The sequence below is a fragment of the Pelodiscus sinensis genome, chromosome 1 (assembly GCF_052426305.1).
Source record: "Pelodiscus sinensis isolate ZL-2025 chromosome 1, ASM5242630v1, whole genome shotgun sequence".
Classification (NCBI taxonomy): Eukaryota; Metazoa; Chordata; order Testudines; family Trionychidae; genus Pelodiscus; species Pelodiscus sinensis.
Genome location: NC_143052.1, coordinates 348221089 through 348242236, shown reverse-complemented (window position 1 = coordinate 348242236; position 21148 = coordinate 348221089). Strand labels below are relative to the sequence as shown.

The window sequence follows — 21148 nt, the reverse complement described above, 5'->3', positions numbered from 1 at the left end:
AAAGGAGGAGGAAGCCGCCACATTTTAGCACCGTGTCACAATCAGCCCACTACCACAACCACTTTTGGACATTTAGTTTGCCCTCCTTTGCAAAGGCAGAAGGGCATCCATGGTGACAAACAACGTCTGTTCTGCTACAATCTGACAGTTTCACTCACAGAGGTTCTCCCAACGTCAGAAACACCCTGATTTGCCAGCCAGAACCACCGTGGCACTGACAGCAAAGATCACGTAGGGCCATTATTGTTCAAGCCTGTCTCCTCTGTGGGGAGATGGCGGGACAGCTGTTAGACCACATTTGGAAAAGGCATTTCTTAGAGGCTAGCAAGCTCTGCAATCACCAACCAGGCATCAATATTCCCTTTTTGTGCAGGCTGAGGAGAGGCAGCTTTGGCTGCCTCTGGGGTTAAGGAACTCTTGTGCGGTTCTCCACAAGGCTCAGCCCTATCTCTTATCTCCCCTCCCAAAAGTAGGTGAGGCCACTGAGAATATGGCAAGGGGCCGGTTTCCCTGTGATTCAGGGTGTGATGAGCTATTCCAGATTCTTTGTGGCAATATGCTTATGACATAACCAGACGTAGTCTATGCAAGATGGCTCATGCAGGGTTTCATTGGAAAGGTTATGATTTATTGAATACGGATTACCCTATTCATACACACGTATCATTACTGTATCTGAAGTTAGATCCACCGGCACATATTTTGAAGAGTTTATCTGTGGATTTGTGCAAAATAAAATTATACTTTGCAATTACCGACAGCTACAATTTTGCATAAACAATCCTGGCATTTAAAATAGCCGAATGCACTACTTTTTACACTGGAATACGCTGGGTGATACTGATTTAAGCCTGATTTAAACCTGTGTCTCAAAGTGGTCTGCGGATCCACTCTAAGAAAGCTGCGACTGAGCAGCTCCGGTTTGTTTACATACCGGCTCCACAGACATGAAGCCATGTGGCTCCCATTGGCTCCAGTTTGCCGTTTGCAGCCAAGCTGCTTCCTGCGGCTCCCCTTGGCTGCAAACGGCAAATCGGAGCCATTGGGAGCTGCAAGGTTCCATGGCAATGGAGCTGGTAAATGAACAAGCCACTTTGTTTCTGCAGACCACTTTGAGGAATACTGGTTTCAATAATTATTTTTGTTTTTATCTGAAAAAAAAGCCACGACTTATGATTAGAATTCAAAAAAAATATTTGCTAACAAAATTAAAATCGAGTCACCTCTTCAACTGTCATTTTTGTGCAAAGACAATTTTTACTGTTATAAATCACAAAATAATTCACATTGGTTACAGAAAGAGTAATGAAACTGAGTTTTTTATTCAAATTTACTATGTAGAGTAATTATTCAATGAAATGAATAATGTTTGAAGTTGAAATCCTATCAATTTAAAACTGTTGTTTTACTTCCCACATTAATAAAAAATATTCTATGGCATGCAGGTAATTTCTTGATCTTTCCTGTAAGTGTAATTTACCCAAAATGACTTTGCCCAGTCACGGATGGGCCTTACCTGCTAGCATTTCATATTTGCTGCTTTGGGTCATGCCCACTGCTGACACTTCAGGGCTACAAAAGGAAAAGCCACACAGGGCTGATGGCCCATCAGCAAAGACTGTGAAAGGGCTTGATTTTCATGTGGACACTCTACAATGCTGTTGGGGGTATGTCTAGAGCAGTATTTCTCAACCTTATTTTTATAAAGTACCCCTTTAAAAAAAATTATAAGTACCCCAATGCACCCGCCCCTCCCTCAGAAACAGGCACCCCCAGTCTCCCACTCTAACCCAATGCCCCTCCCCTCCCCCAGAGCCAGGCACTGGATGTATGGGTAACCCTACCTTTGAAGTGCCGACTCCTGCCACCTGGCCCTGCCTCAGCGGCTTGACAGCAGGGAGCAAGTGGCTGGCCAGTGCAGGGCTTGCTGCGGGGGCTGTGTGCTCCTGCCCCAGCCTGGCGCCCCCCCCATCAGGGCGCCCAGGGGCAACTGCCCCCCCACCCCTCCTCGCTACACCGCTGATGCTGGGGGGAACCTTTGGAGCTTCACCACCTTTTAGCTCCTCTCTGCAGAGCCACGGGGAAGGGGCGATGGGGATGCGTTGTACTGAGCTGCTGGCTGGGGTGGGGGTAATGCGCATCTCCAGGTTCAGCTGCCCTCCCCGCTGGAGCACCCGGGGGAGGCTGCCGGAGAGGAAACGAACTAAGAGAGGCGGACATGGAAGTGATTGTTTTTCCCTCCCGGGCCAAACCCACCCCACAACTTGGAACTGCCCTGGGTCTCACTGGAGCCAGCCTACGCACTTTTCCCACCAGTGCTGGGGTGCATGTGCAGATTGGCCGTTAACATCCAGGCACGGGTCTGAACATTCAATTTGATAGGCACCTGCCGCTGCCCTCTCCCTGATCTCCTTTGCAGAGAAAAATCCCGGACATTTTTTGCCAAATTTCTCTTCTGTTGATGAACCCCCCAGACTTCTCTCACGTACTCCTAACGGGTACGCATTCCACTGGTTGAGACACACTGGTCTAGAGTCAGAGTACGCAGCTTTTGGCAACAAGGCTGTGTCAATGCAGCCCTGTTGCTAAATTCGGTGCCTGTGAACACTGCTTGCACTTTTGCCGACAAAATACACTTGAACATCTTTCATCCTGCAACCTTGGGAAACAGGGTTTGCCGGATTAAAGATTTTGCCGGGCCAGGGAGGGATGGAGGGGGATCGGAGTAGGGAGCTTTACCTTGCACTTCACATCCCTCGCGATGGGAGCGGAGCAGTGGGGAAAAGCCTCTGGTAGAGCGCATCACTGCACTGCCATGCCCTCAGCTGGGGGGAAAAGGGAAGCAGCAGAGCAGAGCCACTTCTGCCTCACCTGCCAGGCTTCCTACCACGGGTGTTCCCAAATTAGGGACACTCGGAGTACAGTGGTTATAGTGGAGGGGGCTGTTGGGGTGTGCTGGCTTTGTGGAGCCACCTGACCCACGCTGCTGCCTTTGTAAAGGTTGTCCCATGGGATGCTGGCACTGCATCTTTCTGGGGGGAGCGCGGGCCCTCTGCAGGCAGAGGCTGCTACCACCCCGCATTGCTGCCTCTGCGTGGGGCGGCGGGTGGGAGCTGATCTGTGCGGGGAGCCGGTTTTTAATACAGAGGCAGCAGCGTAGTATGGCAGGAGACTCCCCGGGAGCGGGGCCGGAGCGCACTGGCTGCCAACCCCACCTCGGGGACCATCAAATAATTGTGTAACCGCTAAGATTTCATGCAGTTACACAACTATTAAATTAAACATAAGAACATAAGAACGGCCGTACTGAGTCAGACCAAGGGTCCATCCAGCCCAGTATCCTGTCTGCCGACAGTGGCCAGCACCAGGTGCCCCAGAGAAGTTGGACCAAAGACAATGATCAAGCGATTTGTCTCCTGCCATCTCTCTCCAGCCTCTGACAAACAGAGGCCAGGGACACCATTTCTATCCCCTGGCTAATAGCCTTTTATGGACCTAACCTCCATGAAATTATCTAGCTTCTCTTTAAACTCTATTATAGTCCTAGCCTTCACAGCCTCCTCTGGCAAGGAGTTCCACAGGTTGACTACACGCTGTGTGAAGAAGAACTTTCACTTATTAGTTTTAAACCTGCTACCCATTATCTACCATCCCTAGATCAGACCATCTATGCTTGCATCAGCCCCCATGGTCTTCGTCAGCATATTTCAGCCTTGCCAGCAAATACTCAACCCAGCCACGAAGAAACAGAATAATAATGACAAGGATAAACGGAGGGCAGGTCTCACCCATTGAGGGGTTCACAATCTGAAGCCCTAGGCCAATGCCACTGTTCCCCACCACAGATAGAGACACCGCACTGAGATGTCGTGAGGATTAAATAGTTAACGTCGGTGGAACGGAAAAGGACGACAAACATCCAGTATTTAGACTCCAGCCAAAAAAGCCTTGAGAAGAGAGTTTATCATCCTCCCAAAGGCCTGTTAAAGCCATATCTGTAGGCTCTGAAGTGCAAGCACCACTCAATGGCCTCCACCGGAAACACAGAGCTAAATTTTCTTCCTTAGTCTCCTCTTTCGCAATGCCAACAAAACCCAAAACAACAGCCAAGCTGCTGGGACAGCAACCAATCATGTGACCAACATCCTTCTCCTCCTGTCTGAATCCACCTGTCTTGTATCCATCTGTTCTCTCTTGTCTTCAGCTGAGACTGAAAGCTTGTGGAGCAGTTATTGTTCGTTTGCACAACATCCAGCGCAAGGCTGTGGAACCTTTTTTGAGTCAGGGGCCACTGACCCACAGAAAAAAATCAGTTGGGGGCCACACACAAGCGAGAAGCAAAAAAACCCCAACCCTCAAAAAACCCTCACTGAGGTGGCCCCTGACTGAGAAGGAGAAAAACATTCTCCAAGTTAGGTTAGTAGATTTTGTGTGCTCCAGCCCCGCAGAGGGACAGCGCCAGCATGGGCTCTCCAATGCTGGGGGGGAGCCCTGAGCCTTGGCGGCCGGATCCAGGCAATCTGGGGGCTGCATCTAGCCCCTGAGCCTTAGGTTCGCCACTCCTGATCTAGCGTAACGGGACTCCCAGATGCGATGGTATGCAAATTATAACATTAATCTCTTACCTCTAAGGTCCTATCCACACGGATTCTTACAGCAAGACACACAGCACGGTAATCCCTCCAAATGAGCCATTACTTAAGCTTGTTCTGAACTAGACCTTTGTAGGGGTGTAGTCATGGCTCAGGAAGAGAGTTAGGTCCCATCTACCTTACAATCATGTCATAACTAGGTCACTCCTCCCAGGAGAGTCGCAATTATTTTGTGGATGGCCTCTGTTTGGGCTTGGACATAAATGAGGTTAGCAACAGCCTCAGAGCTGACAGGCAGAGTGCGTAAGAGTCCTGTCCTCAGGTCTAGAGCGCAGGATAATGGTTTAACAGCTGCCTCTGTGCATGCTGGCTTGGAGAATAGGGATATAATTGCTAGCAAGAGCAGTGCTTAACGGCTTCTGCTGCTCTCCTCCGCAAAATCCTCTAAAGCCCTTGTGACAGACCTAAAGCAGAACTGTGGTGGGACCATGGTATTACATTTACTCATGACTGATGTGTGATTGGGTTCTACTCCAATGGGGGGGAGGTTACCACAGCTCTTCCAGGAACAGTGGGGGGTAATTAAGGCCAGTCACAGAGACTAAACAGCTCTTGGGAAGTGTGGCACAGAAAGAAGCCAATTGGTGTCGATTGGCAAAGGGTTCACTTCTCTACAAGCAATTCCTGTTTCAGGCCTGACAAACTCACTACATGGAATACACAGTCACCAAGACCGCTTGTGAGGTGTCTAATGAAAGTCTGAAACTCAGCAATACCCATAATCGTTGTAAAACCTGCGTGTACGGGTAGTATTAGAAGGAATGAACTGTGTTATGTGCACCAATATTCAGGTAATGTGCAGATGTGCACCACCAGTAAAAACCAAAAACCTAGATTTTTTTTTTTTTAAAGGCAATGGGAAGAATTACTCCATCCACGACAGGTGAGGTATTTTAGAACTCACTAATTACATTTAAGCATGAGAGAAATAAAAATTATGAAATGCACAGACCACTTAAAAACCTTTGAAAGAAGTAAAAGTAGTAACAATAGTAGCAACAAGTAGTATGTGTTGTGTTGGGAGGGGAGTGCGGAAGACAGTGTATGTTTGTGAAAGTGACACACACAGGCTACGTCTACACTGGCCCCTTTTCCGAAAGGGGCATGCTAATTTGACAGGTCGTAATAGGGAAATCCGCGGGGGATTTAAATATCCCCCGCGGCATTTAAATAAAAATGTCCGCCGCTTTTTTCCGGCTTTTAGAAAAGTAGTAGGAATAAGAGATCCTCCGGAAAAGGGCTTTTTTCCGGAGGATCGGGGCCAGTGTAGACGCTCTTTTCCGGCTTTTCTAAAAGCCGGAAAAAAGCGGCGGACATTTTTATTTAAATGCCGCGGGGGATATTTAAATCCCCCGCGGATTTCCCTATTACGACCTGTCAAATTAGCATGCCCCTTTCGGAAAAGGGGCCAGTGTAGACGTAGCCACACAGTGTGTGAGTGTGACAGATCTGCATTGCCCCTTTAAGTGCACAGAGCATGTTCAGACACAGGAGCAGCTGCCAGCAAATGCCCTCCACCTGGAGCCCTATTGTGTCCCCCCACTCTCTGTGGAGCTGGAGCACAGGGATAAGGGGAGGGAGACACCCCGACATCAGCACCCTGTCCTCCACCTCCCCCCACTTGCACAGCAAGCACGAGGCTCTCATGGGACAGCTGCAAGGCAGAGGATAGGAGCAGCAGGGGGAGGGGCAGCTAAAGTGATGCTGGAGAGCCTCCTGGCCAAACCCGCCAGGATCACCTGCCAGAGCATCTAGGATCCACCAGCAGATCCTGATCTACAGGTTATGACCACGGATGTAGGGAATAATATAACTATATTGAAAATTATGCCCTTATGGTTTTGGAGCAGACGTTTGTCACCAAGGACTCGTGAGTCTTAGTGATGAACCATTCAAGGGAAGGGCATTGCCATCCCTCCCTGGCTACCTCATTATGTAATGCATTGTTCAATTACCTATCCTTGCCTCAGCCCAGAGCAGACAATGGAAAACCATGAAAGACAACTGCCAACAAGCAAAACAGCTTGGAAGAAAAAAGGACAACAACAGGAGGTTGCCAGTCTGTGCATAAAGACAGATGTGATGGAGGACTTATCCACACTGGAAACACCACAACAGCACTGCCACAGCTGTGTCCCTCTTGGCACTTCAGAGAACACCAGGGCTACTCAACAAGCGGACCATGGCCTGTTCGTTTGCGGCCCACGGTGCGATTTTTGGGTTTACACGGCCCTCAACACGCTCCACAACGGTGAAGCATCTCCCAGGCGGGTGAACATTGAAAGACGCAAGCGGACGGGCTGGCTGGGACAGATAGATAAGGATGTCAGCATTTCTAGCCCCGCTCCTGGAAGAGATGCCGGGAGTACAGGGGCATTGTGGGATGTGCTGGCTGCTTATCCTTGTGGGCAGATTCTGAGAGGTGCTGACTGGCTCACACTAGCCATGTTTGGGTCCAGCGCTGCAGCTTAAGGCTTAATCTTTGTATTCATGCAAAGATTAGTGTGAAAGAAGCTATTTGCATATATTTGCATGTATATGCAATCACACTAAAGTTGTGGCCCTCGGCATGTGCTGTGAGTATCATTGTGGGCCCCAGGGCTTCCAAAGTTGAGTAGCCCTGGAGGAGACACTAGATAGAGTTTAGGCAACCCGACACCCAGAGATGTTGTACAGGTTGGACCTCCCTGGTCTGACACCCTGACTGGTCCAAAATGAGGGAGTTTTCTGGACCAGGGGTGCTCATTACTGGACCTCCTGCTGCCAGCCCCCTCCAGCCCTAGCCTGACCATGCCCTCCCAGCTTGCTCCCCCTCCCCCCACGCTGGCCCTGCTGCCCTGTCAGCCCTGCCACTTCTACACTAAATTTCGATTAGTCGATAGGGCGCAAAAGCACGGTGTGGAGCCCGGAGTCAGCTGGGGACACCCCAGCTGACACCGGGCTCCATGCGGCGTTGCCACTTTGAAACGCAGCATGCAGCCTGGGGACACCCCAGCTGACACCGGGCTCCATGCGGCGTTGCCACTTTGAAACGCAGCATGCAGCCTGGGGACACCCCAGCTGACCCTGGGCTCCATGCGGCATTGCCACTTTGAAACACAGCGTGCAGCCTGGGGACACCCCAGCTGACACCTGGCTCCATGCGGTGTTGCCACTTTGAAACACAGCGTGCAGCCTGGGAACACCCCAGCTGGCCCCGGGCTGAACAGCGTTTCAAAGCGGCAGTGCTGCATGGATCCTGGGATCTGGCCCCAGGTTCCACACAATGCTGCTTTGAAGTACCCCCTTTTCTTCCTCCCCTTGCTGCCTCTTTCTGATAGAAGCAGCAAGGGCAGGGAGCAACTAGGTGACTAGCCTGTTGACTGTCCAATAAGCATTTGCTTATTGGACAGTTGACTAGTCATTCACATCCCTACCTGCACACAAGGCTACTACTGTTGGGCCCAGCTCCTGCTGCCGTGCTGTGCAGCCTCGCTGCCTCTGCTCACTGGGCTCTCGCCTGCCGTGCCAGGTAGCCCCACCACCTGTGCACACATCGGGCTCTGCTGCAGTGCCTGGCAGCCCCGCTGCCTTCACGCACCGGGCTCTTGATGCCGCCCTGTGCAGCCATGCTGCCGCTGCGCGCCAAGCTCCCGCTGCACAGTCTGGCTCCTGCTGCCGCTCCAGGCAGCCCTGCAGCCTCTGCACCGCGCTCCTGCAGCCCTGCCGAGAAGCTCCCAGGTGCTAGCCCTCCACTGGGACTCCCTGGTCCTGGAACACCCGTGGTCAGTCTGATGTTGCTGGACCAGAGTTTCAGCCTGTAGCTATGTCAATGGAAGAAGCCTTCCAGCAACCTAGTGCTGTCTATGCTGAGAGATAGGTTTGCTTAACTACCCTGCTCAGGGTATTTTTCCTGAGAAACATAGTTCAGCCAGCTTTATTTTCTAGCAAACACCAGGCCTCAGGATACGGCAAGCCACAGAAAGACCCTCTCCTTTCATGCTCTGAGGAAACCTTTGCTAAGTAGGGGCATTTTTCAGGAGACAGTGGTCCCTGTAGGCTGAGCGCTTGTGCGACCACCCAGGAGAAATTCATATACCACCCCGCTGATTGGCAGCACGCCCACAGCCGGCAGCATGCGCTTCTACTGGTGGTGCACATCCACACGCGCCTGCATGCACATAAAATGTGTTCCACACGTGGATGGAAAAAAAATGAGACACACCATTGGAGTAGACTCTGGCTCACCACAGGCCAGCCAGTTCCGCAACGGACTGAACTTCAGGGGAGAGAAAGGGGGAAACCTACTTTGTTAGACAGAAATAGGAGTTATTAGTAAGTTTAGCCCCTAGTAAGTTTTATTATTTTGTTTTGCATTTTAACTGTTTCCATTGCTCACCTGCCTAGCCAGAGCAGCCCCGGTGTGCAAGAGGCCCTGGTGCACTGAAGACAAAAGCCGCTCTGGCTGGGCTAGAGCAGCGCCCCCTTTAATTGTTTAACTGGTTAACCAATTAGACGGGATATTACATCCCTAACACCACTCCCTTGGGAGCGGAGAAAAAGGGATTTCTGGGAGTAGCCAGAGTCCGGGGCTGGGCATCACGAGAGAACATTTTGAGAGCACTCGGGAACTGGAATACTCCTCTTGTTAACTTGGACAGCAAAGACAGGACTGGCACAGCTTGGAGGGGAGCGCTTACATGCCCGACACACTAGTGGTGCTAAGGAGCTAATACCCAGCCACCATAGTGAAGAATCAAGTGGTGAGCGCTCCTGGGGTGGACCATAGAATTGGGGGATACAAGCGCAGTTACCCTGAAACTGTGACAGCTCCTATTTCCCTTCTCTCTCTATGGGTCATCAGCTCCAAAACCAACCGCAACCTCCTCAACTCCAGCCCAGCCAAAAACACACCATTGAGCAAACACTTCCCTTTTCCAGTGCTTTGAGCTTGTCTTTGCACTTCAGTTTCTGCCAAAGCTTCGTCCTTGCTGCTCCCCCTTGCTCCCTTTACTATTACATTTCTTTACAAATTTGGGGTCTTAATATCCGCCCACCCACTCTTCCTAGCCCTGTTCTGTGGCTCTGCTTCCTCCAGGGAGGATCCAGTTAACTTACAAGTGACACAGCCTGCCCCAGCGATGAGCAAACACTGAACCTGAGAAAGAGCCATTCGAGCGCCAATGAAGCCATTTCACAGGCATGTGCCAACCCCAGGGGCGTGCTGCCAATTTCGCCTCTGCCATGTATATTGGCCAAACTGGGCAGTCTCTAGTCAACAGGAAAGATTTATTGGACACAAATCAGATATCCAAAAAGGCAACACACAGAAACCTGTTGGAGAACACTTTAACCCGCCCTGGCACTCATTAAATTAATGGATCTCAAAGTCACCCTGTTGTTTCAGGCCAGTTCCACAAGCCTTGGAACTTAACTTCATTTACAGGTTTGGGAGCCATCACAAAGGTATGAATAAAGATACCTGGCTAGCACACTGCCTTCCATATCCTAGTATCAGAGGGGTAGCCGTGTTAGTCTGAATCTGCAAAAGCGACGAGGAGTCCTGTGGCACCTTATAGACTAACTGAAGTGTAGGAGCATAAGCTTTCGTGGGCAAAGACCCACTTCGTCACATGCATCCGACAAAGTGGGCCTTTGCCCACGAAAGCTTATGCTCCTACACTTCAGTTAGTCTATAAGGTGCCACAGGACTCCTCATCGCTTTTCCATATCCTAATGACTTAAAAAAAACCAAACAATGGGTACTTCAGAACAATTTGCACCTTCTCCATCAGGTTCATGTAACATGAACACTCTAAGGGTACGTCTACACTACAACGTTAATTCGAATTAACTTAGTTCGAATTAGTTAATTCGAACTAAGCTAAGTCGAACTAACGGATCCAGACTAAAAAACTAGTTCGAATTAGCGTTTTGCTAATTCGAACTAGCATGTCCACATTAAGTGGATCCTGAACCGGGGTTAAGGATGGCCGGAAGCAGTGCCGGCAGGGCATCAGAGGAGGACTTAGAGCGTGGAGCTGCTGTCTCAGGCTAGCCGAGGGCTGTGCTTAAAGGGTCCCGACCCCCACCCCGGACAGACAGTTCTCAGGGGTGCCCCGCTTGCAAAGCAGTCCTGGCTTGGAGTGCCCGGAGTACCCACACTGGGCACATCACAGCACTCGGCCATCGGACCGGCTGCAGGCTGCCATCTGGGAAGAGGGGGCAATTGGGGGGCTGTAGGAGAGCTTCCACCCCAAAAGCCCGCAGAGCCAGCTCAGTCCTCCCCATTGGGGGCACGTACCCCATTCCTCCCTCACCTCCTTCCACTTACCCTTCCTTAGCCCCTTTTCTTGATGTACAAAATAAAGGACAATTGTGTTCAAAAATGGAATCTGTCTTTATTGAACAAAACTGGGGGAGACTGGGAAAAGGAGATGGGAGAGGGGAAGAGAGAAGCTGGGAGAGGGGAGGGCAACTAAAATGATCAGGGGTTGGGAACAGGTCCCATATGAAGAGAGGCTAAAGAGACTGGGACTTTTCAGCTTAGAAAAGAGGAGACGGAGGGGGGACAGGATAGAGGTCTCTAAAAGCATGAGTGGGGTGGAGAGGGTGCATACAGAAAAGTTCTTCATTAGTTCCCATAAAGAAGGACTAGAGGACACCAAAGGAAAGGAATGGGTAGCAGGCTTCAAACTAGTAACAGAAAGTTGTTCTTCACAAAGCAAAGAGTCAATCTGCAGAACTCCTTGCTGCAGGAGGCTGTGAAGGCTAGAACTAGAACAGAGTTTAAAGAGAAGTGAGATCAAGTGATGGAGGTTGGGTCCATGGAGTGGTATTAGCCAGGGGGTAGGAGTGGTGTCCCTGCCCAAGGTTTGTGGAAGGCTGGAGAGGGATGGCACGAGACAAATGGCTTGGTCACTGTCTTCGGTCCATCCCCTCCAGGGTACCTAGTGTTGGCCGCTGTCGGCAGACAGGCTACTGGGCTAGATGGACCTTTGGTCTGACCCAGGACGGCCATTGTAAGCTCAGGGCTCAGGGTCGGGGGTCTCAGTGGACCCCCTTGATTTTCATGCACTCCTGCTCCTGGGTGACCAGGCTGGCAGCTCTCCTGCCCTAGACGGCCCCTTTCCTGTGCCTAGTGCGGAGATCGTGGACGAGGTCCACGATGTCTGCACTAGCCCAGGCGGGTGCCCGCCTCTTGCGGTCTCGGGCAAGCTCCCGGGAGCCGCCAGCCTGGTCCTGAGAAGAGGGGGAGGGCTGGGGGGCATCGGGTGGCTGGCTCATGGCGTGCCAGGTGCAGGGTCTGCTGGCTGGGTGCTGGCAGGCTTGCACCTGGCACGGGCACCGTAGCCAGCCCGTGCCCCTTTAAGGGGTCCGGGGCCAGGAGGGGGGCAGAAGAGTTTCCCTGGTGTTGGCCAGAGTGGCCACCAGGGAAAGCTGGGGAGGGCTAGCCTCCCACTAGTTCAAATTAAGGGTCTACACAGCCCTTAATTCGAACTAGTAAGTTCGAACTAGGCTTAATCCTCGTGGAATGAGGATTACCTAGTTCGAACTAAGCGTTCCGTTAGTTCGAATTAAATTCGAACTAGCGGAGCGCTAGTGTAGTGCCTATGAAAGTTAGTTCGAACTAATGTCCGTTAGTTCGAACTAACTTTGCAGTGTAGACATACCCTAATTTACTATTTTCCCTTTCCTTCCTCCCCCCCCTTCCCGCCCCCCATCTGTTATTTATTTTGGAACTGGACTTTTAATACTCCGGTCATCTGAAAAAATGGGTTGCACCCACAAAAGCTCATGATCCCATCAACATGTTTTGCTAAAACAAAAGGAAAAACTATGAAGCACTTTAAAGACTAACAAGGTGGTTTATTAGGTGATGAGCTTTCGTGGGCCAGACCCACTTCCTCAGGTCACATTCTGGAAGAGAATTGGCATGACCAATTGGCATTCCAAAGGAATACAATGAAAAATGGTATATATGGTCATGCCAATTCTCTTCCAGATTATGATCTGAGGAAGTGGGTCTGGCCCACGAAAGCTCATCACCTTTTAAACCACCTTGTTAGTCTTTAAAGTGCTACATAGTTTTTCCTTTTGTTTTAGCAAGATCAGACTAACACGGCTACCTCTCTATTACTAATCAAAATGTTTTGTTAGTCTTTAAGGTGCTGCTGGATGAAGTTTTTCCAGTTACAGACTAACTCCGCTACCCCTCTGAAGCAATTTACCGTGTTAGTTGACAGGACCTTAGTTTAAAATTTGCTTTAAAAATATTAGCGGGGTAGGGTTGCCAGATGGTTTCAACAAAAATACCGGACACATCTGACATTACATCACAATCTACATGACATCCTATTTAGAAAATACCGGATATTTATATTTTCTCAATTTGTTTCTCAAACAGAAAGCTCAAATACTGGACTGTTTGGTTCAAAACCAGACACCGGGCAACCCTAGGGGATGGTGCCCCTTGCTCGCTACTCTCGCCAACCCCCCTGCCTCTGGGGGAAGGCAGGCAGCCTGGCTCTACCCCCAGCCGCCAGGGAGGGGAGGGCTGGTGGCCATGCCAGGCCCGGCCTCTCAGCCACCAGAGAGAGACGGGCCGGTGGCTGCACCATCCCGGCCTCTTGCTCCCACCCCCAGCCTCTCCACCCTCCTCCCCGGGTTGCAGCCCCAGTCTCTCGGCCCCCCTCCAGCTGCAGGAGGAGGGCTGGGGCTGAGCCAGGGGGTGGCAGGGGTGACGGCAGTGACTCCTCGCTGCACAGTGGGGCCTTGAGGCTCCAGGATGCAGTGGGGAACTGCCACCTCTACCTGGCCTGCGTTCAGGCCAGCGCCTTCCTGGAGCTCCAGCTTTGACCACAAGAGTACAGCACCAGCGTTGGCTTCTGCAGGGGAGGGGCAGAGGAGGCAAGCCTGAGGCTCTGCACCAGATTTGGCTTGTGGGGAGGGGAGCTCCATGGCCCACAGCCCATCCCCCTCCTTCCAATCCCTACCCTCACCCCCATTCTCCATTCCTGCACCCCATCCTTCTGCCTCCATTCCGATACCCACCATCCCCCCTAACCCCTCCCCACACTGCCCATCCCCCTGCTTCCATTCCCATATCCCCCTCACCCCTACCATCCCTTTTTGCTGCACCGCCCATCCCCACATACACCCTATTCCCCTTCCTTTCCCCCCACGGGCAACCTAACCAGCAAGGAAACAGCAACAGCGGGTTGGCAGCTGCTCTGAACGCTGCTGGGACACCCCAGGAGGTGGAGGGGGGGAATTAGCTCCCCCAAATCGAGCTGTGCAGAGCCCATTGAGGCGTGTGGAGGAGAGGGTTAATCACCAGCCCATGTGGCACGGAGTCAGGAGGGGGCCGGTGTGGGGGAGGGTTCCCCCCGCACCCAGCGGCACCATTTCCATGAAGGCGGTCCTGAGGGAGCCTGGCACACCCCACGCATTGTGAGACTGGGCTAGGAGTCCCCTTCACAGAAGGCAAAGGGCCAGCCCACCCGCCCTCGCCCACCAGCGACCCGCAGCCGAGGGCACGTGGGGGGACACAGACACTTCTGCTGGCTTCCAGCTACTCCAAGTGGTGGCACATCTCTGCCCAGGGCCTGATCTCATGGTGCCACCCCGGCTCGCTGAGAGGGAAGCGGAGGCCTCGCCTCCCTCTGTTCTTCTCAAGCAGCTGCCGGCTGCAACCTGAGGCACTCAGGACCAATTGGGCAGAGGGAGGCTGCTGCCACACACAGAGTCAGACCACCAGCCCCAGCCCAGCCCCGCTGCTGCCCGCTCCGAAACAGCCCAAGGCGCTGCGGGACGGAAAGTACCCACCCCCACCCGCTCCCTGACGCCCTGCTAGGGGAACAAAGCAGGCAGGCCATGTGGCCTCTCCTCGGAGCATGGGGGAGGGAGCAAGCCCTGGGAGCCATGCAGCTCGCACCTCCCACCCCCTTCCCCAGGCCTGATGCGGCAGGCCCGGCTCTCTCCCCCCGACTGTCGTGCTGGGCCAAAGCTGCAGCAGGCCCAGCTGGAGGCCACACAGCTCCTGCCCCCCCCCCCCCCCCAGCACGGGGAAGGCCACATGGCTCGTGGCTACTGCCAACCACGGGGGGGGGAGGGGAGGGCACCTGGCTTAGGGCGGGGGGAGAGGCTGCGGGACACATGATGTCACTCTGTTGTCCCGCAAGAAAACCTTTTATATATATATAAAAAGATTTCATTAGCATGTTGCTGAAGATTATAAAATTACATTTCTAAAAAAATTGTTGTCCCCAGCTGCCATGGGGCACCAGCTTCACAGTTCTGTGTAGGGCTCCATAAATACTAAGGACGACCCCGAGAGCACGGGGCAGTGTATTTTCCATCCTGCCTAGCCATTGTACTGCTTGGGTTAGTATTTGTATGTTGCCAACGTTTTTCAAGTCTTTCTCCGCCTTCATGTGGACAATCTGATGTGAAATCCCAGAGCACAGCCACAGCAGTGAAAAAGACAGACCGTCTTACCCCTTACCGTTACAGCTTTAAGGTATAACAATATAAAGGAGTGGCAGATCTACAAATCCCACCCAACTCCCGCCCGCTCCATCTACCTGAGGGGACGGTTTAAGATCCCTACCACCTCCGAGCACAAATGTAAAGGAAAATCCCAACATCTGCAGTTTAACAGACAATGGCCTAGGGCATTGAGCATTTAAACTAGAGAAGAATGTCACACAACTGAAAGTTGCTGGGAGAATTAAGCAACACATGCAGAGGAGTCACATAAAGGAGACTTACCTTGGACCAGAGAGAAAGAGAAAAGGAAATGCAATCCCCTTAGATGGGTCCAGCCATAAAAACACTACAACAAAAGAAAAGGTGCGATCAGCTTCTCACTGCTCAAAAAGACACAAGCAAACAGAACCAAGCTGCCCCTTCTACGGCTTTACCATGACAATTCTTTACAAACGGGAAAGTGTTTCTCTCCCTGTCACTGTGAGAGAGGGTAGCGGGCTGGCTGACTAAACAAAGTGTGGTCTTATGGGGTACCTAGTTGTTTGAAGTGTCACCTGTAACATGACAGGTAACACTACCTGTAACATGGCAGGTAAAACATGGTAAAACTACTGTAGAGGGAAGTTAGTTATGGTGCAGTCCTGAGACACTTTGACAGAGGAGCTGGAAGCACACACAGGAAGACTACGTCTGCACGGTCTCTGGGGAGTTTAGTCTTTCGTCTGGGTAGCAACGCCAATCAAGCAAGTATGCTAAAACAGCAGTGTGGCCACAATGGTGCAGGCAGTGGGTCAGGCTAGCCAACTGAGTATGATCCTGTCTGAGGTGTGTGCTCGGACAATTAACACAAGCTGCTGCCCGTGTGGATGCAAACACATGGTGTTTATAGTATGATGGCTTGATCAGAGTTAGCGCACATGCATCTAGCTAGGAATTACACCTTCCAGCTGAGACAGTCCCTGCTCCAAAGGCCTTAAGAGACAAGACAAAAGGTGGGAGGACAGCAATATTTTGTTTCAGGGCTTTGTAATCCATCTGGCAAGGAAGGTCCAGTGGTTAGGTCACTGCTTGGCACTCGAGAGAGCTGGGTTCAGCTCCTCACTCCACCACAGACTTCCTATGTGACTCAGGGCAAGTCCCTTTATGTCTCTGTTCTGCTGTCTGTACGATGGGGATGAAACACTGCCCTACTCACAGAGGTTTTTTTTTTTTGTTATTGAAATTGTGAGGGGTTCAGAGCCAGTTAAGAACCTGAGCGTGCTAGATCTTCACCCACCACTGAAGCACCTTATCCCCATTTTACAATTGGGGAAACTGAGTCACGGGGGTATGCCTACCTTGCAGCTTGGGTGTGTGGGTCTCAGCTCAGGCACACAGACTCGTGCTGGCACAGCCCTAGCTAGCATGCTAAAAACGGCAGTGTAGGTGTTGTGGGGTTGGGCAGGCCTGGACTCGGGTGGCAATTACATATCTGAAGTGTTGGAAAATGAATTCATGTTTCTTGACTAGCTCACACAATCCTATGACAGATCTTAAGCTGCTTGGAAGACACCCAACTACAGCAAGGATCTTGCACATACCTGCCCAATAATCCAGCCTGCATGGAAGGAGACTCACACCGGTTTACATAACCCCAGTCAATCAGCTCCAACACATGTATATGCTGAAGCAGACACTTGAAAACAGAGGGTAGGGAGAGGAGACAAGATTTTAGGACTTGATATGAAACAGTAGAGTCTCTCTGGCGGGCACAAGTAAAGGCGGGGTATTAATATTATATGGACACCTCTCAAAAACTCCTTGCCAGAATGCCTCAGCTCCTTTAAATATGCACACTTTTCCCACAACATAAAAGGAGAGCAAGCCCACCTCCTCCAACAGGAGACACTAACATGCACCAACAAGGAGCAGAAATGTCTTCTGCGGATTCCAGATCTGTAGTGTATCTCTTGGATCAGAGGCACAACAGGCACAAGTCAAGAGAGGAAGTGAGCTTGGAAAGGATCTAACAGGAGGCTGGCAAAACAGAGAGTGCTACCAGAGAGGTCACCCTAAAATATCTGTCTTTTGAAGTTAGGCTATGCTGCCCCACAGAGCACCCCGCTCCCCCAAACTGGGCTCAAGTCCACAGATCTTGGCAGGAGCTACCAACAAATGTAGTGTGTGGGAGAGGGGGAGAATCACTCAAAATAATGCTTGAGGTGTTTCCTGACAGAGGTACAGGCAAGTAGTTTGCCAAGTAATTCTAGGAAGAGAGACAACAGTCCCCTTCTCAGGGACTGTTTGGCATCTCAGACATGCTCACAATCTGGAGAAAGGGTGAGGGGCCAAAAGTACAGGAGTGTCAGGTGCATGACAGGTGCACCTTCCGTGGTGGCGTGGCTCAAAGCAAGGACAGCTTACTGGACAGATTAAATTGGAGCCATTCAAGAAAACAGAGGAGCCTCTCAGACCATGAAGTTGCACAGGAGAAGTGTGGATAACATCTGTCCATTCCTGTGCATGGAGCTACTCCAGCAAACTCATGCTCAACAACACTCACACCCTCCTCGCAGTCCACACTTGCAGAATGACAGACCAAGCCAACCCGCAGCCTCTGCCACGTCTCTGCCAAGCGCACTCCACAAGCTTTATCCGGCTAGGCACAGACCACAGAACGGGGTATTTTCAGCCAGCTTTTGCAGATGTTGGGGGGGAAATCCCCTGAAAACGCAGTTGGCTGCCAGGCAGGCGGGTAGGAGTAAAACTGATTGCCCCTTGCTGGCAGGGCATAGCTGCCTGGCAGGGAAATGACAGCAGGAAGTTTCCCTGCCAGCCATGGGTGGAAGGGCAGGCACTTGTCCAAGGTTGACACCAGGGACTGCAGTGTCTTGGGGGCGCCTGCAGGTCAGGACGGGAGCAGTTCAGCTCCTCAAGCACGGTCCTGAGAGGAGCACAGAAGAGACAGGCTGCAGGGACCCAGCTGTCTGGGGACAGGTAACCCCCGAAGGCCACGCACCCCTTTAGCCCCCTCTCAACACCATCCTCTTAGCCACCCCAAACCACCCCCCAACTCCCTCATCCCACAGTTCCCCCGTCATCACCCCGCCCCACAAATCACCGCCCCGCAACTCCCTCATCCCACAGTTCCCCCATCATCACCCCGCCCCCCAAATCACCGCCCCCCAACTCCGCCATCCCGCAGTTCCCCCATCACCCTGCCCCCAACTCCCCATCCCGCAGTTCCCCCATCATCACCCTGCCCCCCAAATCACCACCCCCCCAACTCCTCCATCCCGCACTTCCCCCCCATCACCCCGCCCCCCAAATCACCACCCCCCAACTCCCCCATTCCACACTTCCCCCCCATCACCCCACCTCCCAAATCACCGCCCCCCAACTCCCCCATCCCGCAGTTCCCCCATCATCACCCCGCCCCCCAAATCACCGCCCCCCAACTCCGCCATCCCGCAGTTCCCCCATCACCCTGCCCCCAACTCCCCATCCCGCAGTTCCCCCATCATCACCCTGCCCCCCAAATCACCACCCCCCCAACTCCTCCATCCCGCACTTCCCCCCATCACCCCGCCCCCCAAATCACCACCCCCCAACTCCCCCATTCCACACTTCCCCCCCATCACCCCACCTCCCAAATCACCGCCCCCCCAACTCCCCCATCCCGCAGTTCCCCCGTCATCACCCCGCCCCCCAAATCACCACCCCTCCAAGTCCCCCATCCCGCACTTCCCCCCATCACCCCGCCCCCCAAATCACCGCCCCGCAACTCCCTCATCCCACAGTTCCCCCTCATCACCCCGCCCCCAAATCACCGCCCCCCAACTCCCCCATCCCACACTTCCCCCCATCACCCCGCCCCCAAATCACCACCCCCCCAACTCCCCCATCCCACACTTCCCCCCATCACTCCGCCCCCCAAATCACCGCCCCCCAACTCCCCCATCCCGCAGTTCCCCCGTCATCACCCCGCCCCCCAAATCACCACCCCTCCAAGTCCCCCATTCCACACTTCCCCCCCATCACCCCACCTCCCAAATCACCGCCCCCCCAACTCCCCCATCCCGCAGTTCCCCCGTCATCACCCCGCCCCCCAAATCACCACCCCTCCAAGTCCCCCATTCCACACTTCCCCCCCATCACCCCCCCCCAAATCACCGCCCCCCAACTCCCCCATCCCACAGTTCCCCCGTCATCACCCCGCCCCCCAAATCACCACCCCCCAAGTCCCCCATCCCGCACTTCCCCCCATCACCCCGCCCCCCAAATCACCGCCCCCCAACTCCCCCATCCCACACTTCCCCCCATCACCCCGCCCCCCAAATCACCACCCCCCCAACTCCCCCATCCCGCAGTTCCCCCGTCATCACCCCGCCCCCCAAATCACCACCCCCCAACTCCCCCATCCCGCAGTTCCCCCGTCATCACCCCGCCCCCCAAATCACCACCCCTCCAAGTCCCCCATCCCGCACTTCCCCCCATCACCCCGCCCCCCAAATCACCGCCCCCCAACTCCGCCATCCTGCAGTTCCCCCATCACCCTGCCCCCAACTCCCCATCCCGCAGTTCCCCCATCATCACCCTGCCCCCCAAATCACCACCCCCCCAACTCCCCCATCCTGCATTTCCCCCCAATCACCCCGCCCCCCAAATCACCACCCCCCCAACTCCCCCATCCCACACTTCCCCCATCACCCCGCCCCCCAAATCACCGCCCCCCCAACTCCCCCATCCCGCAGTTCCCCCGTCATCACCCCGCCCCCCAAATCACCACCCCTCCAAGTCCCCCATCCCGCACTTCCCCCCATCACCCCGCCCCCCAAATCACCGCCCCCCAACTCCCCATCCCGCAGTTCCCCCATCACCCCGCCCCCCAAATCACCACCCCCCAACTCCCCATCCCGCAGTTCCCCCATCACCCTGCCCCCAAATCACTGCCCCCCAACTCCCCATCCCGCAGTTCCCCCCATCACCCCGCCCCCCAACTCCCCATCCCGCAGTTCCCCCCATCACCCCGCCCCCCAACTCCCCCATCCCGCAGTTCCCCCCATCACCCCGCCCCCCAAATCACCACCCCCCAACTCCCCATCCCGCAGTTCCCCCCCATCACCCTGCCCCCCAACTCCCTCATCCCGCAGTTCCCCCCATCACCCCGCCCCCCAACTCCCCCATCCCGCAGTTCCCCCCATCACCCCGCCCCCCAAATCACCACCCCCCAACTCCCCATCCCGCACTTCCCCCCATCACCCCGCCCCCCAAATCACCACCCCCCAACTCCCCCATCCCGCAGTTCCCCCCATCACCCTGCCCCCCAAATCACCACCCCCCAACTCCCCATCCCGCAGTTCCCCCCATCACCCCGCCCCCCAAATCACCACCCCCCAACTCCCCATCCCGCAGTTCCCCCATCACCCTGCCCCCCAAATCACTGCCCCCCAACTCCCCATCCCGCAGTTCCCCCCATCACCCCGCCCCCCAACTCCCTCATCCCGCAGTTCCCCCCATCACCCCGCCCCCAACTCCCCCATCCCGCAGTTCCCCCCATCACCCCGCCCCCCAAATCACCACCCCCCAACTCCCCCATCCCGCAGTTCCCCCCATCACCCCGCCCCCCAAATCACCGCCCCCCAACTCCCCCATCCCGCAGTTCCCCCTCATCACCCCGCCCCCGCTCCCCCATCCCGAGCTCCTCCTCCCCCAGTGGGGCGAGCGCCCCCGCGGCGCGGCCCCAGCCCCCGTTACCGTATTTTACCGTATTGCCCGAAGCGGCGCGGCCCAGTCCCGCAGCTTCCCCCCGCGCGGCCCCGCGGCCCTCACCGATTCAAACAGCTGCGCCGCCCCCCATTCCCTCCTCCCTATTGGCTGCAGGCCGGGCGCGCGTCAGCCCGCGCCGATCACGTGAGGGGAGGAACTACAACTCCCAGGAGCCCATGGGCGGTGAGGCCCGAGTGGATCCCGCGAGAGGTGAGGGAACTCTCGCCACCAGGCCCCCTGGGAAATGTGGTTCCCAAAGACCTCCCGGCAACTACGTT

At 54.1% G+C, this 21148-nt stretch overlaps 1 protein-coding gene across 2 annotated transcripts in view; it reads right to left on the bottom strand.

The window, feature by feature from the left end:
- NUMA1 (nuclear mitotic apparatus protein 1) overlaps positions 1-20957 on the bottom strand; it is a 68806-nt gene extending 47849 nt beyond the window's left edge. Inside the window, exons 1-2 of one of the 2 annotated variants that reach the window (XM_075919650.2) lie at positions 20869-20957; positions 15405-15468 (exon numbers count right to left, since the gene is read on the bottom strand). The gene's annotated coding sequence lies outside the window, so the exon portion shown is untranslated. Of the gene's footprint in view, positions 1-15404; positions 15469-16702; positions 16804-20868 lie in introns of those variants that run through there. The other variant, XM_075919651.2, reaches the window with a different exon arrangement.
- Between the last annotated feature and the right edge of the window lie 191 nt (positions 20958-21148).